At 47.6% G+C, this 18566-nt stretch overlaps 1 long non-coding RNA gene across 3 annotated transcripts in view; it reads left to right on the top strand.

Moving 5' to 3' along the window:
- The window catches only part of LOC107315902, a 73917-nt gene extending 63548 nt beyond the window's left edge, over nt 1-10369 (top strand). For 2 of the 3 annotated variants that reach the window (XR_004307767.1, XR_004307768.1), the window contains one exon: nt 1483-2604. This is a non-coding gene — a long non-coding RNA (uncharacterized LOC107315902). Of the gene's footprint in view, nt 1-1482; nt 2605-5455; nt 5717-7567; nt 7705-8321 lie in introns of those variants that run through there. The other variant, XR_004307766.1, reaches the window with a different exon arrangement.
- The last annotated feature ends 8197 nt before the right edge of the window (nt 10370-18566 follow it).

The following is an 18566-nucleotide window of genomic DNA, read 5'->3' on the forward strand; positions in this document are numbered from 1 at the left end:
AGTCCTTTTCCTTAGTTATTCTCTGGCTATTTATTTCCCACTATATTTGTACTATTTCAGTTGTGCAGTCTGCTTAAAAAGAAAAACAACAAACAGTGTTTGTGAAAGAATTAGTGAAATTGGGGTGGGAAATTGTTTCCTTGCTTTGAACAAATTTTTAGAATTCAGAAATATTTTCCATCACAAGTCTTGAACAATTTTATAAGTTCACCATTACATGTTCACTCAAACCAGCCAACAAACACCAACCCTTCAAATTAAAAGCAGAAAAACACAACAGGAAATATCAACTTGTTATTTCAGGTTTAATTTTCTTTTTACTGCATCAATACCTCAACTAGAGCAGTAAGCTGCTTTGTACCAATATATTGGATTTTTTCAAATTTGGGCTCATGAAGTATTTCCAACACTGATTCCATTTTCCTCTTAACATTAGAAATCAGTTTCAGTTGTGTCTTTCCTGAAAAAAAAAAAAAATAGAGCAGAAAAAAAAGTGTGTTGGAAAATTCCTCACCAGAGTCAATGATGGGCTGTTGATCCCATTCATGTTATGTGTCAGCTATGAAACAGCTCTGTGAAAGATGTGTTTCACAGCCTCAGAACTGATGGTGCTTCATGGAAGGGACCCGAAGCAATGACCTCCTAGCCTGCTGGTCCTCAGGTGCATCACTACTAAGCCACCTCTAATACTCTCATGCAGCTGTCACCAGACCCTGTTGGTGAAGATATTACTGTTTGCACGTTCCCTGCTCTCCCAAAGGGTTTTGAGAATTTATCATATGGCGATTCAACCAGCAAGGGGTGTCTGCTGGTTTCAGTAAGCAGAAGGAAATCTAAAGAGATATTCCAATAGGATGGAGTGAAGGATAAATGTTGGTATGATGGAAAACCTGGAGAGACAAAGACTGAGACAAAGACTCTGGTGGTGTAAATCCACCCCACTTGGTGGATTTTCCAAGGCTGTGTTAATGTATGCTTGTAGAAGACCTGGCTGTAATCTCTAACATGCATCAGCCATGGACTCCTTTGGTGGCTAAGCAACCACATGTTGGAAAGGAGACACCGAGAGAGAGGGAGACTCTTCCTGGGCAGCTGGCAAGAGAGCAGGACTTCTTGCCTGGCTGNCATCTCTTGGGGCCAGGGTTCCTCATCCTCCAGCCAGTGTTTGGCCAGAGAATGCAGGCTGTTTACAGGCAGCATCTGAAGATGCTGTTTTGAAGATAGCGTGTGCAAGGATGGAAGGATGAAGGGAGGGGGTGGGGGAAGAGGAGAGGTACAGACACAGCACTCCTTGGCAGTGATTTATAGACTGGGTCAGGCACAAATTGACTCGTATGCAAGAAATGTAAATGGAATCGAGACTTTTGATGGAGAAGCTCATTTTCAGACTTAAACGCTTTAGATTAAACACACTCACACACAAATGCTGGCGGGGAGGGTGTTTTATATAATTTACATTACAAATCAATTCATTATCCACAGAGGCAGGTTGCACTGATTTTCAAGGATCGGAGATTTGATGAAGAGGATTCATTTCAAGAAATAAACCTTTTAAATTAACCGCAAGATGAGGGAAATTTCTTTATTTAAAAAATGCGCCAGCCCCTTCTTTGTTTCTTTTATTATTATTAATATTATTTTCCATCCGGCTCTGGGTCATTAAGGAGGGCCCAGAAGTCACAGATTGCCTTTCTGAGGGAGGAGAGCTGAGAACTTCGAATGTCACGCGTTTTTGTCTGGCTCCAAACCCTTCATTTATTGCAACAAATTTGTTACCTGCGGTTGGCTCTGCACACCATTGTGCTCTGTGTGCCAGGACTGATTTAGCAGGGAATGTCCTCTCCACCTTGAGTGGGGGAAAATCCCCTGGGAGAGGAGATGGAAGAACCATGACAGGGCAACCTTCCAGCTGCCTCAGAAGCAAAATGCCCACTGAGCTCTGGAAGAAGTCCCTTCCAGCTTTGGCATGGTGTGGAATTCAGCAAACTCCTAACAAAGGCAAATGGCACCAAGAGAGCACATTTAAGGTGCACAGATAAAGAAATGGAACTAAAGGAAAACCTGGTATCGGTCCAGATATGGGTCCTTAACTTCCATGCTGCCCTAAGAGTGAGTAGATCACAGTGGAGAATAGCCAGGGCTAGTGGCAAAGCGGGAGGACTGAAGATGATCGAAGGACATTACCCATCTTCCTTGGCAAAGCTTCAGAGTACTATCTCGGAGGAAAATTCTTTCTTGCTACCTAAGCCATTTGACTATGACTTTTGTTCTCCTGTCATTCCTGTCTGCAACTCCCTTGTAACACCCAAGCTGGGATCTCCTAAAGCCTGGCTGCAAAAGTGGCATTCCTGCTCCTCAGCATTCCTTCTGGCTGCAGCACAGAGAGAGGCAAAACAAGAGAGAAGAACAGACACCTCTAATTTTGTTTGCCTAACTCCTTTTTCAGATACTTCTGTATCAGGAAGCAAATGGCAGGGTCTCTCCTGTCTGGACAAGAGCTGACCCTGTAAACACACAGCTGCACTCCCAGCTAATAGTCAACCACTGCAGCTGTGTGGGATGAGCCTGGGCTGGGTACTCTTCTCAGACAATGGCTGGGAATGGGCATCTTTGGAGTCTTGGAGCAATTTGCATCCCTCTGGGTACCATCAAACCTTCCTGATCCAAAACTCAACTTGGAATCTTCTTGAAGCCTTCCTTCTTGTGGGAGGGGCCTGGCCACTGATGAGACGGCACAGCCCTGGTACAGGCAGGGCAGAAAGTGGCCCCAAATGGAGGTCCCAACATCAGGTGAGCAGCAGTTAGTGGGGTTGGAGGGAGCCAAGGCACCAGAGCAAATGGCTCTGTTCTTATGAAAAAAAGCCATGGGATCTTCAATGGTCTCAAATGGTGAAAACCTTCATTTTACATCTCTTCCAAAAAGCAGTCGTGCCCATTTTTGCAGGAGAGTTTTTGCTCTCATTCAGATGGGGTAGTCACTGCTGTGTCCCCTCCCAAGTGCATCCTGGTCTGGTCAGTCTGAGCACACAGAAGAATGACGTGAAACATGTTTGACCTTCACAACTTCCCTTTACAGACCAGCAAGCTAAAACCCTGAAGGAATTTTCCTGAGCGAGTTTGTCCAAAGCAACATTCACCACCTCATTCAATATTTGCCTGCAAAAAAAATGCCAATTATTGAGAGACAGTCCTGGCTGGGCATCAATAGGCAGCCAGGTGTGAGAAGTTGAAGAGAAATACATCTCATTAATGTGGAATTGTTTTTAGGTTAATAATCTTGCGTTAATTTTCCTTTAAAATATTGTCTTTGACCGTTAAATGCTCGCACTGTTATAAAAAGAACGTAATAAATGATCTTGAAGCAAATTCTCCTGCCAAATGTCATAATTTATTTGCATAATTAGCTCTTAATTTTAATTCAATATGCAAATCCACGCTTCCTTTAAATTGCAGCAGCCTGTTTCCCAGCCCTGGCTGCCATGAATTTATTGTGAGGCGGCTGTTTGAAGCCGCAGCTCTGCTGCCTTCTGGGGACGGCAGTGAGGGGGAGGGGGTGCCCAGAGCCAACTTGAGTCACTTTTTGTTTGGGTTTTGTTTTGGTTCGCTTCTTATTAAGTTGGACCCCAGCCTGCTTCAATCCCTCAGCGTCCCCCTCTTTTCCCCAACAAGTCCTATTTCCCTTTGTCTTCCACCTGCATTCTCTCACTCTTTTCTTCTCCTCTTTGGAGAAGACAATGTTGATCCTCCATGTTCCCTGCCCCTCGCCCCCCCCATGAAAGACTCTGGCTCAAGTCAACCTGGCAACTGCTCTGCTCTCCTCCCCCCTCTGCTCTCTTTCTCCAGCCCATCCTCTGTGTGTGTGCCAGCCTCTTGCTCTATGCCTTTTAAAGATGATGCCTTCCTTCTCCTGGAGCAGAGTGAGGGGTGAAGGTGCAGGTCCTTGGCATCCCATAAGGAAGGCTCTCAGCCTTTGTCCTACTGGTACAGAGCCTCAGTCAGTTTGGAGAGGTGGCTGGGTCTTGCTCTCCTCCATTCTCCTCAGCTGTCACAAGTGATGTGGCTACACTTGGCATAGTAAGTATAGTATGGCACTGCTCCTTGTCCCCAGCTCTGGTAGACCTGGGTCTGTGGAATACAAGTCACTGGAGATTTTTAGACACTTTGCTGCCCAGGGAACTGGTGGAGTTACTGTCTGGGGAAACCCGGAGATGTGGCACTGAGGGACGTGGGTATGGTGGTGATGAGTTGATGGACTAGGTGATCTTAGTGGTCTTTCCCAACCTTAATGATTCTGTGATTCTGTGCTTCTATGGCCATGGCTAATTGACATGCCCCAATTTCTTTTGTGCCTGAAGGGCTTCAGATCCTGTTATTGCCCTAGGGCACAAGGAGTGTGAGAAGGACACACAGACTCCTTCCATTGCATTGCACAGCTCTGGTAGCAGAGTAGGAGATATGGGTGGTGGAGTAATGTGAGCTTATGGTTTAGCACACAGGTTAGGGAATTAAGCAAAAAGGACAAATTAGCCTAGACAATAGGAGATCTTTTTCACTGGGAGAAGGCTTGGGGGAGATATAATTAAATGTTGCCTCATCAAAGTGGAGGCAGTGTGCAAGCTGCTCCCCCTTGTAACTCTATCGTGCTCACCTCCCAGGAGGACTGTCCAGGTCGGGTGCCCTCCCTCCCCCAGGAGCGGGACAGCCGGGAAGGGCCGGCAGGGCGGAGGGCTTGGGCTGGGGACTGCAGGGAGGAGAGGGTGCTGGTGTCTCATTACATCCCTTAGATCTCTGGAGGGGAAAAGAAAAAGGAAAAAAAATCCTCAGACCCAAACCACAGGCCTTTGTTAGAAACGCTGTCCGAGAAATGATGGGAAGGAAGAAGACAGGAACAGCTCAAATTCAGTCCTTCAATAATTAAAGCTTGCAAAAGAATAAAAGGGGGGGGGGGGGGGAAGGGTTTTCCCTCCTCCCACCTGCTTCCAAAACGGGGCTGCTGCAGCCTCCTGGGAACAAAGGGATGTGGTGAGAATGGGCAGTCAGGAGGCTTCTGCTTGATCCCACAGAGTCTGGGAAGGACGAACATGGCCCCACAGATGGGAGCCCCTCAGCAAAGCCAGAGAAAAATAGGGGGAAATGTGTCTTTCTATTGCACTGCTTATCAGAGCAGGGATCTGACTTTCTGGTCCGAAGAATATTTGGCAGCTGAAGGCAAAATAATTTCTGTTCCAAAACTGAGCAGGAAAAAAACCCAAACACCTGTATTTTATGCTAAGCAAAACAAAGAAGGGGGAAATCCAGCCACTGCACAACCCACAGTCCCTTCTTCATGGTCTGGCTGATCACAGCCTCTTAGAGAAATATGCAGAATAAGCACAGTTTCTTCTTTAAAAGCTGTGTCTGTCCAGAAATGCCCTTCTTCTCCTCCTTGACTGTTCTGTGTTACTCCCTGCTACAGGTGAGGATTCAGCCAAGTTCCAGAGTCATGGAGCACAGCACTTTTCTTGGTCAGAAATGATTTTTCATGACCTGGAATGCCTCTACCTGGCCAAGGAGGGGAGAGCAATACCAAACAGAGGACTGCCAAGAGGACACTTACCCACAGTGGTTTGCCTTGGCCTCCCCACAGCCACGAGTGTGCATGTCTGAGGCTCATCAGTCAAAGTCCTTCCTTGAGGGAACCACCAGGCTGCCCCATGAATGGGATTCATCTGTGTAGGTAGGTACACATGGGACCCCTCTGCTGGAAAGGGAGGTGGGTTGGCATTGGAGATCACCAGGATTTCTGGTTGAACCACAAACACTTCCTTTTTCCAGCTGGAACATTCAGTCTTTTGGCTGAGGGTTTGCAATGGGATTGATATCCCATTTCATTATTTCCAGATTTTCCCATAGCATTGATCAGTACTCATCAGTCATTCTCCTGAGCCCATTTCATGCATCCTGGTGGGAGCCACTAAGTCCCAGGGATGGGGGCTGCAGGCAGAAGGAGCATCACCCTGGGCTCCTTCTATAGGGATGGAGCTCTGTTAAGATAAAGATATTTAAAGTCTATTTAAGAGCTCAAGAAACAGAAAATAAAGCAGATACAGAGAGATGACTGTAAAACAGCTGATGTCATGACTCCTGGAGGCTGGTTTTGCAAGGCCAGCATTGGCAGTTTTGCAGTGCTGCTGCAGGATGACACCATCTGACTTGCACTGGGCTGGAGACAGCAAGGCTCACTTTTTGTCCCTCCCACAGTCCTGCTGGATGACATGGAGCACACTGCTATCTCTAATGGCTTCTTTCCACCTGCTTTGCCTACCAAGTTGACCCAGTTTGAGTGGAGTAGACTTTTCACCATGGACCTACCTGGGGTTGGATGTATGCAGGGACTTCAGGGCTGTTTGTGAGGGCAGCAAGGGGCAGGCTCCCAAAGGCTGACAGAACTGGGAGTGTTTAGTCAAGAGGAGGCTCAGGGGAGACCTTACTGCACAGTACAGCACCCTGAAAGGAGGTAGTAAGTGGGGCAGGAGGAGATGGGGGTCAGCTGCCTCCTCTCCCAGGTAACAGTGATAGGACTAGAGGATGTGTTACAGTGAAAGCAGAAAGAAGCCCCAGATCTCTTTTCCACCCTGCCTCTTCCCTGGGGGCCAGCACAGCACAGCTCAGCACTTCCCCGGTGCTCAGTGCCCTCCGAATCTTCGAACAGTGAGGGCTCAGGACACGAGGCCAATCAAGCAATTGGATTGCCTTAACACGCCTTAGTGCTTTATAATACCTGCCATTCTCCATGCTTCAGTCTGTTCCTGATGCTTGCCATATTTGATGGTTATACTGCTGTGCTTGCTGTGGTCTGCACTGCCCTTCTCAGAGCGCTGCACTGAGCTCGTGGTGCTGGTGGATGCCACATCCAGGCTGGACCCCAGGCACCCCTTTAGGATGCTGGTGTGTCCCCCCCAGCTGTCCTCAGCTGCGTTCCACACGGCGCCTGTGGAAGTGTACAAAGTGTCAACCTCAGCGTAGTTTTTAACCTGGAGTGATAGCTTTACTGATTTGCCACTTTACTACTCTTGTTAATGAATTTTTAATCTTCTTAATGACATTAAACACGGAAAGTAATTAAGGAAAACAAGTTTGAAACTGCTGACTTAAACCCTTTATTCAGAACTATTTAATGTAGAATTAATTTGATTTTGCCCATTATTCAAATGAACACATTACCTTCTCGTGCATTGGCCTCTTTTTCTTCCTTTTTTTTTTTTTTTTTCTTTTTGTGGTTTTGTTTTATTAAATATATCTTACAATACTTTGTCCTTTTGCTCAGAGTTGCCCTTCCAATGACACAAAGGGTCAGCCCCCTCAGCATCTCTCTTGGGTCTTGTAAAGCCTCCCAGCATTGCAAGCTCAGCCATGGCTGGGGATGGCAGCATCCTGCCTGAAATGTTCAGTGGTGCTACCTGTCCCATCGGGAGCCAGTCCATGTGCACCTTCAGCATGGGCTGTCCTCTGTACCTGGGAGCAGTGGAGACCCCACAAGTGCCCTTTATCCATCTCCAGTCACCCTGAAACCCAGCTTTGCCCCAAGCAGGTGCAGTGTTGATTCAGCCAGGAGCAGACTGGACTCTACTGCCAGCTGGGGCTGAAGAGGACGCTGGTCCTTATGTTCACAGGTCTCACATCTTCATTGCTCTCAAGAAATTCCTCCTGGCATGCAGCGTATCGGTAAGCCTTTTTCTCTGCAGCCACCTGCCTGGCAGAGCAGGTAATGTCAGTGGAGTTTCACAGGCTGCTCTGCTTCTGAAACAGTGAGACTTGTCCACATAACGTTTTGCCTGCAATTGCTGGGTAACAGAACCAAGCAGGGCAATAATCCAGAAGAGGCAGAGAGAGGATCAGCTACAGACAAGTACAGCACAAATATCCCAGACCTGAATCTGTAGGGAGAGAGAAACATCAGAGTTGTATGTGAAAAACTCACAGTTCCTCTCCCTGAGTAGAACAGGAACTCACTGATGACTGCAGGGGACAAGAATTCTCTTTACAGCTGCCTAGAGCTCCCAGGTGTTCTGTTCAGCATGGACCCATGTGATACACTGACTGCAGGAGAGTGAGCCCCAAATCAAAGCTCAGCATTCAGTTCTTTATTCAGGTCATCTGGAAGCTGCCAGCCTGGCTCTCTGTGAGGTTTGCCTATTTTTGCATGAATTTGGTGTCCAATGAAAGTAACCACATCCTTTCCCTTGGCTCCAGTGCATCACTGGATCATTCCTCAAGCTGGAATATTAAACATGCTGGCAGATTGTCATTAAAACCTTCTTTATTATGTGTTTTTGCTTCAGCAGCCAAAACTGGAGGAAAGAATGAGAGCAAACAATTTTCCTGCATGCTGGCTGTAGGACTCTCCATGAGCGCTGAGCTGACTCCAGCAAGACCTTTCCCACCAGAAACAGCAGTGCAGCAGAGCACTGGGGAGGACAAGACAGCTCCCACCATGGTACCTGACCTCCTCATAGTCAAAACGGTGTTTTAATGTGACAACAGATGTCATAATCCCTTTGGGCTTTTGCAGGCAGCAAACTGAGGCATTGGATAAATGAAATGACATGGAAAAAAATCAGCTGGTGAGCAGCAGAGAGCCCAGGTCCCCAGAGAAGATAGTGACTGTCTCACCTTCAGCCTCTAGTGCTCTTTTACAAATGTACTGGGTGTCCCAGTGTGGGCTTGAGATGTCAGCAGGTCTGAGTGGATCTTATGAGGCTCTCAGTGCCCTGCTTGGGGATTTTGCTGAGCAGTCAGCACCCGGCTGACATCATTTTGATACCGTTTTGTCAGGAAGAAACTTCCTTACATCCGGTCTAGTTTGGATGCTTCATCCTAAAGCCCAATCCCAAGCCTTTAAGTTTAGTGTTATCAGGCAAAGTATTTCCCATGGCACACACAGCACTTCAATTCTTGACTCGCACCATGCCAGGTTATGTGCTGAGTCCCTGTGTAATGGGTCTCCTCTCTGTGCCATCACCATTGTGTCTGCTGTTTTCTCTGCTTCTTACAGCTCCCATGCTTTGCCTTCCAGCAGGATGGTGCAAACCTAAGGACAGACTCATCTCATGCTGTCACTGTAATGCAAATTACTGCCCTCAGCTCAGCAGCAAAGAGGTGGGAAGAGATGGCCAGATGCCTTCTGCCACTCAGACTGACTGCCCTTGACCAAAGGCATGGTGGTGGTAGGTTGTTGGGAGGACTGGGTGGTTTTAATGATCTCTTCCAAACTTAATGATTCAGTGATTCTACAGTTCTAAGTTGGGCCATTTCCAGCACTCAAGGGACTTCCCAGCACGGGGAGGTGGCAGGAGCCACAGGGGAAGACAGCACCAGGGGACAAGTCCATGGTGGGGAGAAGGAGATAAGAGATGAAGGGGGCAGAGATGGAGAAGTGGAAAGAAGGAGGAAGGATGGAGGAGAGAAAGGTGAGTGGAAGCAGCAGATTTCAGGGTGGCCTTCCAGGCAGCATTGGAGGACTCTGGCCGGCACTCCATTTCCAATTTGGCATGTTTGAGAGTGTAAACCTCCCTTCAGTCTGGGCACCAATAAAAGAGGCAGCTCTGCAGAGTCTGCACTCGGCTGTGGCAAGCTGCCGACTTTCATTTCTTTTTACTACTGACTTTGTGTGTCTCTCGCCCCTTCCTCCCATTCTGGGGACTTTATGGACTGAGACGCAGCATCCTCCTTCCCCTGAGCAGGGGTTGGCTGCAGACCTGGAGTTCCAGGAAATTTCCAAGGTTGCCTCTGTGCAGCAGATGCAAACATTTCCACCTGCAGCACCCAGCCCTGCACCAGTGGGGCCATGTCCCACTGATGCCACCCCATTGCTAGCATGGGGCTCACCCACCAGGAGGGAGCATCCTCCTTCTAGGGGGCAGCTCTGAATCCGTGCTGCCCATCCCAGCTGTGAGCAGTCAGCAGGATGCCAGACTGATTATGAAATCAGTTCAGCTGGGACTGGGTGCTGGTTTTTCTGACCGCAGTGCCCTGCCTGTTTCCACATTGGCTCAATGGAGATGCTTGTTGCTATTTCATATTTGGAGAGGAAAGGTTGTGTACATGTGAAAGAGATGGCTACCTCACATGCTGCTGATGCTGCAGACTAATTAGGCAATTAACATGTTTCAAAGAGGAAAAGAACAAACAACAAAGAGTAAATGAAAGAGAAGAATGGGCCTGGCTGCAAAATGGTACCTTACGTGCAACCCACAAGTTTTTCTGTATTCCACAATGGCAGAAAGGAAACTGAACATCCCTCCAAATACAAGACTTGATGAGAAATGTGGGTTTTTTTAAAGAATGGTTCCATCTTTCCAGCATTTCCTGCTTTCTTCTCCTTGTTCCTGGAAGCTCAATCCCTTCCACAAGGATACTGAGGTATGTGGGTTTCCCTTGTGCCCCAAAAATACGTCCCCATGTCTTGGCAATGCAAAATTAAGGAAACCCATGTTGATTCCTTCTGTTGTACCAAAAGCAGCTGAATGCTCACAGACAGCTACAGTGCAGAACAGGAGGCAACAGGGCATTCTTTTAATTCACACAGAAGCTGTACATTTTGACCCCAGCATGGGCCAGTTTTGCAAACCTTGGCCTCCAGCACCACTCCTGGCTGCTTCCCCTGTTCAGCAGAATGTGAGTGGGTGGACATATGATTGCTGGCACACAGATGTCCCTTATGCCACAATCACCACACATCTCATTGTGCCCCGTGCACATTTTCTAAGGCACTCCCGACATTCCAGTATCCGATTCTCCAGGCAGAGGGTTTCCTCCAGTCTGATTTTGCTGTGGCTGCATTATGGACACATGGCAGTACTGTGTATGAACACACGTACAGTTGCATTCTGTCCTTGAGATTGTGCATCTGGGGCTCAGTTTACGCAAATTTTATGGCAGAATTATGAACAAATGTTGTTGATAATGCAGGTCTTTGTTTTACCCCCTCTGCACCCGTGCTGTATGTGTATGTGCTGGTATTTTATGAAGCCTGCAGGCTTCACTCTGCAGTACTCACTGTTTTGTGACTGGAGTTTTTTGGTTTTTTGTTTGTTTGTTTTTAAAATTATTATTTTGTTTTACTTTAATGTACTATTTTTGCATGAGTACCATGCAAAGTGAGTACATGAACAGCAGAAAAGGAGGATGAATGCACAAGGAAACCAAATATCTTGGTATTTGTGTTTGTGTTTCTTCTTCATGGGTCTTTTTTTGCCTCAAGGAGCCACTTAGGGGGCTGAAATACTGCAAGATCTGGTCCTCTCGTGGTATTCCTACCAGCCAGGGAGTGAAACACCCTGAGCAGAACAGATCTTACATTATTTCAGCTCCACAGAGTGCTCCCTGAGGCATCGGCAAGAAACATAAGCACAGCTACAAATGCAAAGAAAACGCTCGCCACACAGAGGCGAATGCTGAACTCCTTGCATGGACAGTGGGCAGAGGCTGCATTTACCCAGGGCACGCCATGATGTGCTGGGTGTTCATCCTGTAAAGGGTCCAGCCAAGCTCAGGTGGCAAAGAGCTGAGCCCAGTGCAAATGGCAGGAACGGGAGGACGAGGGATGCAGCATCCTCTCCCTCCTTCCACCAGTGCCACAAGGTGCGATTGGCCAAATGGCAGGATTGGGGCCATACAGTTGCACTGTGATTCCTTTCACCGTGTGGGTGGATCTGGGCATTGATGCAGACTAACACCCCAGTGTCCAACCCTGTTTTACTGAAGGCAGTGGAGAATTCTGGCTTTTCTACAGAAAGCATTTTTTTTTTTTTTCAATGGAGATGATAGATGTTTTCAAATTAACACTTCTGACTTGCTATAATGTTGGGAAAAATGTTCCATTGCCCTACTAGCTTTGCTGATCTCTAGAAACATTTAGGAAATAGAAGTTTCAGCCTACAAGAAATTCTGTTATTTATACATTAATTTTCATCATGAAGTGAAATTAAAAAATGGAGTGGGCAGGATGGGGTAGAACAGAATGTTAATTCTGAGACAAATTCAATGCAGAAGCATAAAAATCATGTTAAAGTTTATGTTTTGATAGCATTGGAAACACAAAATTACTTATAAATATAACGAGGAAGGCAAAAACAAATAATCCGTTACATTTTGGGTCAGTTCAAATTTCTGCCAAAAGTTTCAGTCAACATTTAACATTTCCACAAAATGGTTCAATTTGGAAGATTCTGCATTTTCCAGTGGAAAACTGGTCCATCAAAATTCTTTTTCTGATCTGCTCTCTTGATTATAGCGTGCTACTAAAGAAGGATGTTTTCCGCCGTAACCATTTTTTTCTAGCTGCAGGCATGTAATTTATGCTTATATTTCAACTGACTAATACCGCATTAAGCATCATCTCAGGACTGGACGTTCATTATCAGAGATTGCATAACAACAAAAGGAAACGGCCACAGTGGCCAAAAAACCTGGGGCCCCACAGTGCTGCAGCACGGCTGTATCCTGTGCAGGGAGCGACCTGCAACCTGCAGGCTTTGAGTCAGGCAAAAATGCTGCTCTCAAAAGAGTGAGCGCTCAGCTGGAGTCCAATGGAAGAAACACTGTGTGTTTTGGTCCTCTAATTCCCTCGTTCTCTGGCTTTTTCCTTTCTTCTCTTCCCACTCTCTCTCCCCTTATCATTCCTCTCCATCTTTTACTCCATTCCTTTGTAGCCCTGCAGTAGGTATTGCCCCATCTTCCTGGCTGCATGGCTGCAGTTCATTATTGCTCCTGCACCCTCCCATTCCCCCTGCCCCACCAGTGGACTCCCTTCCCTAGTCCTTCCTTCTCCTCCCTTTCTCCATACCAAATTTCCCCTTCCAGTGGCTGTAGGCTCCGGTGGTGGTTCAGTGGGGACGTCATCCTAAACCCGCCCTTCTGGTGACACAGCGGGCAGCGGTGGTGTTGTCCCCACCCTGCTCGTGCAGCATTTCATCAGAAACCAAGAGACAAGTTAATCTGTTTGGGCTCCAAACGAAGGAAACAATGGGGGAAAGAAACGGTGAGAGAAATAATATTTCTCTCCGCTGGCAAAGGGGCACAATGGGGGAAGGAGCGTGGGGGTGGGTAGGAGGAAGGAAGGTTGCTTTATTTTATTGATTTAAAAAAAAAACACACACATATCCCACAGGCGCCAAAAAGCACAGGGCAATGATTAATGTCCCCTCAGAAAAAGAAATTATATAGAATAAATTAAACTACTGTGGCAGCAAATTGAAAAATAAGGATGTAAATGAGGTTTGAATACTTAATATCTGAGAAGTGGAAGCGCGTCCTGGGCATGGAAAGACTGGTGGGGAATTGCCAGCGGCCAAGGGGGATACTCCCCACTCCCAGCCCAACACCAGGAGGTGGTGTTGGGAGTGGAGCTGGGGCAGCCCACACTTGGGGATGGAAAGGTGATAACTCCATGCTGGACTTGGTAGGAAGAAGTCCTGGCTGCAGCCCTATAGTCAGGGCTCCAGCCCAGCTCCATTAGGCTGCAAGGGTGCCCATCTGTTCCTTCCAACCTGGAATATTCTGTGATTCTATGACTCCATGATTCTATGATTCTATTCTATGATTCTATGACATTCTGAAACTGTGATTCTGTGACTCTAAATCTCCATGACTCTGTGATTCTACTCCATGCTTTCCACACATAGTAGTATGATATAGCCCTCCTACATGACAGGTCTACAAAATATCAAACGCTGTTTGGCTCTCATCCCTGGTGCTAAGATCCTTTTTCATTTCTTCACCCCAACCCCATCCCTGATAGAAGTCTGCTGGAACTGTGTTGAAGCCACGTTAGCTGAGAATGAGGAAGGATCCCATAGAGAATCTGTCCTGCCACTTCTTGATGCCCATTCAGGGCTCCATCTCTTTGCTGTGTTACAGGTGCAGGTGAAAGATCCTGTCCAGGGATTAAACTCTTTGTTGTCACCAACATGAAATGCAAAACACAAAAAGCTCTTGTGTACCATCCCCAGGAGCTGACTGGGCAGTGGGATCCACTCATGGCAGGTGAGATGGCAGTGAGCAGCACTTGGGGCCTCAGCCACAGGTTGCAGGTTGTTTCTGTCCTCCTGATGAGAGCAACAATGGGTCAAAAGGAGGGAGGACAGGAAGCTGCCACTCCCCACGTGCTGGGCTTTACCTTCTGACAGCTGTAGGAGTATGTGGGAGGTCCCATTCTGGGTTGTGAAGTACTAAGGGCATATGCTGCAGGATGGGGTCAGGCTTTGGGACATGCTTATCCAATGGCAGAGAGGTGACATGGAGAGGTGCAGAGCACCCGATGGGAATGAATGCTAGCTGAAGGGCAGCACTCCTTCCCCTGCCCCCTTGGCCTAACCCCAGGCATTGCCATCAGCCTCTCCCAATGGGAAATTAAAATTCCCAAACTGCCAGGAGCTGCTGGCTTGGGCTTATCTCCCTTCTGTCTGGCTGTGGTGGAGGAGAGACCATCTTCAGACAGAGCTCTGCTTTATCTCAGGTCTCTCCGTCTCCTCTCAGTCCCCTCTTTCTGCATCACCTCTCATTTTTGCCTGTGTGTGTGTGTGTGTGTCCCTCTCTGTTCCCTTCTGTCTTTTTTGTTCATATATATTTAGTATTTATTTACAAGCTTGATTTTTTTCCCTCTGAGTGAAGCCAGGCATGCACAGAAATCCTTAAGATGCTATAAAGCTGCTGAGGTATAAAATGGAAAGTGCTTAGCCTGCCTGTACAGAAATATCTCACTGCGCCGCACTGGAAGCCACCGAAGCTGGGCACTGTAAATCTCATAGAGTTTAGCTTGTTTGTTTACACCATGACGACGATCTAAAGAGAAAAAGAGAGAGAGGGGGAGAGGGAGAAGCTCTCGGTTCCTCTGTCAGGACATGGCACACATTCCCTACCCAGTCTGCCCAGTGGACCTCAGGAACACATCACCTCCCTGCCCCACCCCCCAGCTGGGCACAGCCCAGGCTTGGGATGAGGCACAGCTGGCTGCTGGTACCACCTGTTCAAGGTGGTTGGATAATCTAGTCTGACTGTCATCCCATCTCCATCGTGGCAGTGCAATGTCTCCATGTTTCTTGAACACCTCCAGGAATGGTGACTCCACTGCCTCCCTGAGCAGCCTGTTCCAATGCACTGCAGTCCTTTCATAGATACAAATGAGATGTGTGCTACTATTGTTTCTGATGGTGGAGGACCAGCAGCCAGATTTCCTCACAAGCCGAACACTTTGGTCTCCATCTGAGCTGGAGCTACAGTAACGGAGAACAGATCTATGAAGGAAAGGAAAGCCAGAAGTCTATATCAGAAATTATAAGTGCTACATACAGTACTTCAGCAGAAAGGCACTGAGGGAAATGTGAAAGCCTGCAGTGATGGCACTGTGAAAACATCTCTCACTTAGAAAAAGCCACCAGGCTGCTGAACTTGTTCTGACATCATTGATGGGGAACGCAGCCTGCAATGCTGACCTGACCTGACCCAACACACAGGGAGATTGTTGTGCACCTGGGAAATGAATTCAGGCTTCCCAAGTCCTAGACCCTTAGCGTATATAATACCCTAAAGGTAAAAAAAAGCCTTGGAAAAAAAAGAAAAAGAAAAAATAATCAGAGCTTGTCTCAGGTATTTGTGAGTAGAAATAAGAAGGACAGAATTCTATCCCCTCCATGGGTGTCTGCCTCACAGCTTCCTGCAGCACCGAGCAATGGGCAGACCTTGTGAGCTGCATGTCCCATTTGGAAAGGGCAGGGGCAGCAGGACCAGCACCAAAAAGTATGCACAGGGCAATTCCACTGTGCTGTCCAGATGCAGCAGAAAGGAGAAAGCTTGATGTCTCCTTGGAACACCAATGGGTTTGCACCTCTTTCCATGAGCATCCATCTGAAAGACGTGTCCCTCTATCCCACAGAGATAAAGACCTCATGCACAGTAAGGTTGGATCAGCCTTAAAACTTTTCCTCCCTCATCCTTTGCTGAAAACCTTTTTTTTTTCCTTCTTCTTCTTTTTTAATTTGTTTTATTTTGCTTTGTTGTGTTTTGTTTTTCTCTACCTTCCCAATGGCTTCCTGGCCCCTTTGCTCAGGGGACACACCAGGGCCTGGAGTAGGGGTCTGCACAGCACTCACAACAGGCCCCGAGACAGCTGCAGCAAAAGGGATGCTGCAATCCTAAATGCCCTGTGCGCTCTACATATTGTGGAAAAAGCTGTTGCATTCATCAATGTCAGACGCAGAGTTTGAATAAATTTGAATGCACTCAAGCGTGTTCCCTGCAGTTTTCTATAATATCACTTTCCAGTTTGAATATTTCACTTACTTTTTTTCAAATTTCTTTTTATCCACCAGTTTTTCCTCCTTTTCATCCTCTCCTTGCTCCCTCTCCCCCCCCCCACCCCCCCCCCCCCCCCCCCACCTCACCCTCTCTACAGGTTTTCACATTTGCAACCCAAGCAATTGGACAAGGGCTCTATAATACATGCTCCCTCTCAGAAGTGCCATGGAGAAGGCAGGCACTTCTCACAGTGCAGTGATACCTTCCCTCTGGCCAGTTTGGATGTCTTCCCAACACAGCATGGCACCCCATGGAACACTGCAAGGAGCAGAAATAAAGTGCTTGCAACGCACCAGCACATTTACATCATTTACATGCACCGGTACCTTATATCAACTCGTGAGGTACTCATGAGCAGCTCCCAGTTGCCTTAGATCTGGAGTTGAGCTCTGGTTGGGGAGAGGGGACAACATAATCCAACAATGCCATGAGTCAGCAGTGGGGTCCCTGCCACACACACTGCAGGTTAGAGATGGTCACTGAGGAGCAGCAGGTCTGAAACTGCTCTGCTGCTGGTGTTGTATGGTAGTGTCCCAGCACAACTCCAGGGCAAACAAGGTGAACCCACCTCATGCTTTCCTTCCTCTCTGCCACCAACCTGGAGTAAGCTTTTGGCCTCTTTCATGTCCCACACTTCAGTTCGACCCCTTTAGGACATAGGAGCGGGCTGGTAGATCAGTGAGTAATGCAAGCTGAAGGAATATGCTCAAGGGTTACTTATACAAAGAGAAGAGTGTGCTGTTTGTAACCCCATGTTTGGGCTAAGTATTCTTGTGTTTTGTACACATAGGAGCAGAATGACCCCCAGCACTGCCATCCCCTGCCCAGGACTACCAGGTGGCACAGGGGCATGATCACAGTGGGGAATGGGCAGGGGAAGAACACTGGTGGCCGCTGGGAGTGAATGAATTCTGCTGCTTGTATTGAGAATTCACTGCTCTCCCTGGTAGTGAAAACTCTATGATCTTGTGACTAACCACTTTCCCCTTTCACTGTTTTTGATTTATATCCCATTACTTCGCCTGTTTGTGCCTTGCAGACATGAATTTTTTCCCTGACATCTCCTATGCAGCAGCCACGTCAAAACCTTTGATAAAATAATAGTGGTAAGACGTTTGCATGGCTGTTTTTATGTTTCCAGGGATATAGACATCAATTAAAACTCTTCATACAATCTGATCTGTCGTTATTAAAGGCATTAATACTGGCACGCCCCTCAGATTAGGGGCTGCTCACCGGGCGATGGAGGAAAGCAGGGAACATTGTCCGCATGCGTCCCCTCTCTGCTCGGCTCCTGTGCTCACAGCACAGCCAGCATGGGCTGCCCAGGGCACCCAGCGTGATGGGGTGGCATGGGGCAGAGGCATCCCAGTCATCAGCAAAGCACCACGCTGTCCTACCCACCCTTTTTGTATTAGCAGACCTTGAACAATGAGCACCAGCTCTGCAGCTGACACCCCCTGACAACAGAGGCCAGAGCTGCTGGTTGTATGCTCCAAGGGGTGGCCAGAGAGGGCAGCTGAAATCACAGGACAGTGCTTAGTATTGAGCGTTGGCTGGGGAAAGACCCCCCTCTTTTAGCAATATAGGTTAAATGGAGAGGGAAAATGGAGAGAATATGTGATTTTCCCAATGCAACTTGTGCAGCGTTTCCTCATCAATGATTTCCACATGTTGTCAGATCCAAGAAGCATCTCTTAAACTGCAGGAAACTGAGGCTGCTTTGGTTATTTTGTTAAATACGCCAAACTGAAGTAAGAAATGGGCACTGCAGTGGTCAGCCTGTGAGAAATGTCAGTGCCATCACCCAGGGTTTCGCTTGGTGAGGCAAACCAGAAGGTCTGGGTTATGCATCCAGACCCACGTGTGTCCAGCTTTCCTCATTCAACACAGCCCAAAGCGGTTCCTGCCAGAGATGGGAACAGTTGGTGTCCCCATCTAACCTTCCCACAGTACTCATTGCGGGATGAAATCTAAATTTGCAGGGAATGGCTTTGAAGCCAGGGCCTTTTTCTTTTCCCTCTAGCATTTCTACCACCCAGAACATGTGCTACCTCCTACTGGCACCATGTGGTCCATCCAAAGGCTCCCGTTGGTGATGATGCCTGCCCCAGTGCTTTTGGAGGACTCTAGAAACAGAGTGACATTGCTGCCTGCGCTAAGAACTCTTCCTGCACACGGTTTTCCTGATTAAGCAACAAGATATAGGAAATTGCCTTTAATGTCTGGAG

Source organism: Coturnix japonica, chromosome 6 (assembly GCF_001577835.2).
Source record: "Coturnix japonica isolate 7356 chromosome 6, Coturnix japonica 2.1, whole genome shotgun sequence".
NCBI lineage: Eukaryota > Metazoa > Chordata > Aves > Galliformes > Phasianidae > Coturnix > Coturnix japonica.